Source organism: Lactuca serriola, chromosome 3 (genome assembly GCF_051521515.1).
Source record: "Lactuca serriola cultivar US96UC23 chromosome 3, Lser_US96UC23_V15, whole genome shotgun sequence".
Classification (NCBI taxonomy): domain Eukaryota; kingdom Viridiplantae; phylum Streptophyta; class Magnoliopsida; order Asterales; family Asteraceae; genus Lactuca; species Lactuca serriola.
Window position 1 is genome coordinate 148,153,234 of NC_136410.1, and position 4,554 is coordinate 148,157,787.

Genomic DNA, 4,554 nt, shown 5'->3' on the forward strand with positions numbered 1-4,554 from the left:
ATGACCGTATGAATGAACTTATTTGTTAAAGGATTAGGTTAGTGAACATTAATGTGTTCATCCTAGGAATCGGTAACCAACGAAGAATTAATCCATTGCACTTCCATTAAATTAACCATAATAGCAAGTATATCGAATCTAAATAAAAGTCTCTCATTTACCTTGATTAAAATCATCTTTTGTGTTTCTTGCTTTTAGTTTTTCTTTTTGTTTCATTAGTTGATAATTAGTTTTTTTCTAAGTTTTAGTTTGATTAATTAAGTTTCTAGTCTTTCAAAACTATAGAAAAACCCCTTTCTTTTATTAAATATAAATTTAGGTAACTTAGTAGATAAAATTAGCTAGTAATTATGTTCCCTGTGTTCGATACCTGCCTATTTATGCTATTCTATTTTCGACTAGGTACACTGCCTTAGGAGTTGTAATTAGTTAAATTAGTTGGTTAAAACTAGTGCATAATTATTCCATATCAAGGGTTATTGTTAAAATCCTAATTCCTGGTGCATGCCACATAATAAATAGCGACGCGACCAAGTGTAGGTCGCAACGCGAATCCGCTTAAAGCCCAAACCCTAATTCTTGGGCCTTGAGCCCTATATAAGGTCACCAACTCCTTGGTTTTACCTCTTATTAGCCTCCTTTCCCCATAATATCCAGAGTAAGAAACCCTAACCCTCTTTCCTTCCATCTTAGAGTGTTTGGATGTATTTTTTGATTCTTGGTGAAGATGTAAGGTGTTGTTGGTGTCAAGAAGCAAGATTTTGAGTCTTTGCAGCCATTCAATCATATTCCCAGACATTTTAAATCTTCAAGTTTTAAACCCTATATATTTTGCTTAGTAGATTAAGGATTGTAAGCATATTTTGGTCCTTTTAATGATGTTCTGATGGAATTTGTAAAGCCACAGGTCCAAATGTTGTATTTGATGGTTTTCTGGACCCACTATGATGAAAAGAAATGGTTGTTATCTTGCCATTTGGTCCATGCATGAATTTAGTAGCAATTTGGTCCATATTTGACCTAGGTTTAATAAAATACAATCTCACTCGTTAGTTCATTTATAAAATATCAATTTTCACTTGATCAATAAACATATTATATTTAGTAATTAGTCATTTATAATTTTACTTATTACTTATTAGTTATGTTCAGATACTTAGCTCATCTCCAATGGACCGTTAAATTTGTGTTATTATACAAAATTTTATTCCAATGGAACGGTAAAGGGACCAACATTTTTGTGTAAATCAATTTTGATCGGTATATATGCTAATGCAATAATCACTACACCAAATGTCCTTTATGCTTTAAATATCATTTAGATTAATTTTCATTTTAACTTTATCAATATTATATGAGAAAATTATTAAACTAGCCAAAAACGCTAATTACTTGTCTATTTTTAGTCAAAAAATATCATTTATCTCAAAGTAGCCACCGAAACCGTAGACGATTAGGATCGTGTACGATCAACAACCTTGTGACTGCGGCCAAAAAAAAAATAAACTGACTATTCTTTCGGGGCAATAGACTACTCTTTTATGGCCCGTCTATTCTTTCAGGGCCCGTCAACCCATAATATATATATATATATATATATATATATATATATATATATATATATATATATATATATATATTTTTCTGATTAGGTAATTTCTCCTACATTATCCTTAGTTTTTCCTATTCTTTTCTCTCAATGAAGTATTCAAAGAACAATTAAGTATGTGTCGATTTTTGATATGATTTTATCGTATTGTTAATTATTAGTAGGTTTTGTAAATATAGTTTTTTTTTATTAAAAAAAAAAACCTTAAGCTTCATATGAAACCTATGGTGTACAAGTAAACAATGAACATTTTGTGCATTGTTTACTTGTACATCGTAGGTTTCTTGTTGAAACTGTATTTTTTTAATATATCTACGGTTTGAGAAACCGTAAGCCATCGAGAGAATATTGTAGGTTTCTAAATACCTACGATTTTGATTTAAAAAAAAAACAAAATACACTTAAAACGAAACCGTAGGTTTTAGGGTGAAAGGGTAATCGATCCTAATTGCCTATGGTTTTTAGGTGGCTATTTTGGAACAATTGCTAATTTTTGGCTAAAAATGGGTAAGTAATTAGTGTTTTATGCTAGTTTAGTAATTTTCTCATATTATATTATATTTAATTAGATTTTTATTTTATAACCATTATATTATGAGAAAATTGCAAATTTAGCCAAATACACTAATTACTTTGTGGAAAATAGCCAAAAAAACGAAATTGCATTTTTAGCCACTAAAATCGCAGATGGGTATAATCCATCTGCGATTTCGCCATACCATCTATGAACGTACAAGTGGCTAAAGTATAGACGTGCTTTAGCCACTTGTACATTCGCAGTTGGTTTTATTTTTCGTTGTATATTTACCCCTTTTTCAGCCTAAAATCGCAGATGGACTATGTCCATCTGTGATTTCCTCTCCTTTTGAAATAGATAGGTTTGACTATAAAACAACCTTATTATATATAATTTTTTTCAATAAATTATCATTTTTGTTGTTATTTTTTTTGGAAAATTTGTTTAAAACATTTCTAACAAAATCGTCCATGATAGCTCTAAGGAAATCGCAGAAAGAGAGTTTCTCCAAAAAAGAGAGTGAAAATGAAGAAAAAAATGTTTTTATACTAGATCCCACGAAATCGCGGATGGACTTCACAAAATCACAGATGAAAGGGCAAAATCGCAGATGAGTTTAATCCAATTACAATTTTAAGGGCTATTTTTGTAATTTGAGTTTTTTTGGATATTTTCCATAAAGTAATTAATGTATTTGACTAAATTTGTAATTTTCTCTTATAATCTTATACTGAAACATATTACTCATATCTTGAATTTTAAAATATATATATATATATATATATATATATATATATATATATATATATATATATATATATATATAAGTTATGCATAAATAATTCATTAATAAATGACAAAAGTTTGAAGACTTGAATTAAGGAAAGTAATTAAGAAATTCAATTTTAAGCAAAATAAAATTTCAAAATATTAAATTCATATATTTAAATTAATATATATTTCTTAAACTAGACACAAATATTAATTAATTTACATTAATAATATAAACAGACAATATAAATATAAGATATAAACATAAATATTTTATTGAGTAAATTAAATGAATGGTCCCTATGGTTTAGGATAATTTACGCATTTAATCCCTAACTTATTTTTTTAACTCGGAAGGTCCATATTGTTTGTTTTTGTTACACGTTTAGTTCCTGTCTTACCTAAAAAAATATTTTACCCTTGATTTTTTTAATTTATTTAACTAAATACACCCCAACCTCACCCCTCACCATATCTTACATACCCCCACCATTTTTTCGTATTTAAATAATAGTCTTTTTAGATAAGACAAAAACCAAGCGCGTAACAAAAATAAACAGTAAGGACCAAGTACGTAACAAAAACAAACAGTAGGGACTTTCCGAGTTAAAAAAAATAAGTTAAGGACCAAGCGCTCAAATTACCTCAAACCATAGGGACCATTCATTTAATTTACTCTATTTTATTTAAAGGTGTTAATTTTTTATTGCATAATAATTAATAATAAAATCAAATAATTATTTTCTCCTAAGAAACTATTCGCTAAAAATAGGGGTGTGTATGGGGCGGTTTGGTTCGGTTATTGGCCAAAACTGAACCATAACCATTATGATTGGTTAATGAATTTTGGTAGCCATTGGATATGGTTAATATTGGTTATGGTTAATGGTTTTCGTCGGTTAACGGTTTTGGTTAATGATTAATATTGGTTAACCACAAATGTTCAAATTAATATAAATGGAAAAAGTATATTGGCATAAAAAGTGAAAAGAGAATACAAAAAATTCCTCGACGCCAATGTTTATAACCTAGCTTATAGTAATAGAAAAAATGTGTGCATTTGATACTCAGAGTGAGATAACACATGGTCACATACAAAATAAAAAACATTCAATAAAAAATATAAACATTAAAAAATAAATTGACATTAATAATTTCATATATTAATAATTGATATTAACATTAAAATAAAGCCAAATATTTATACATGTTCAACGCGATTAAATCAAAAACTATAAAATAAAGGGAAAACTGCAATAAAGTCCCTACATATTGGCCTCATAATCGATTTAGTCCTTATATATATTTTTTATTCAATTAAGTCCCAAATACCGGTAATCGTATTCAATTTAACCCTTTGACCCGGTCAATAGGTCATCCAACTTTCAAAAACTATATTTTTGGCCCAGATTTTAAAATTTATTATAAATTTGGTCCAAAATTTACACTTTTTGCCCAGATTTTAATTTTTTTTACAAATTTGATCCAAAATTTTACCCTTTTTGCCCAAATTTTACAATTTTATTATGAATTCATAATAACTTTAGTTTTTTTTACAACTTTTTTTCTCAAAATTTGTTTCTAATATGCTTTTTCTTTATAAACTCATATTTATACAAAAAAAAATATTTTCACATAAAAATCTTATTTTTTTTAT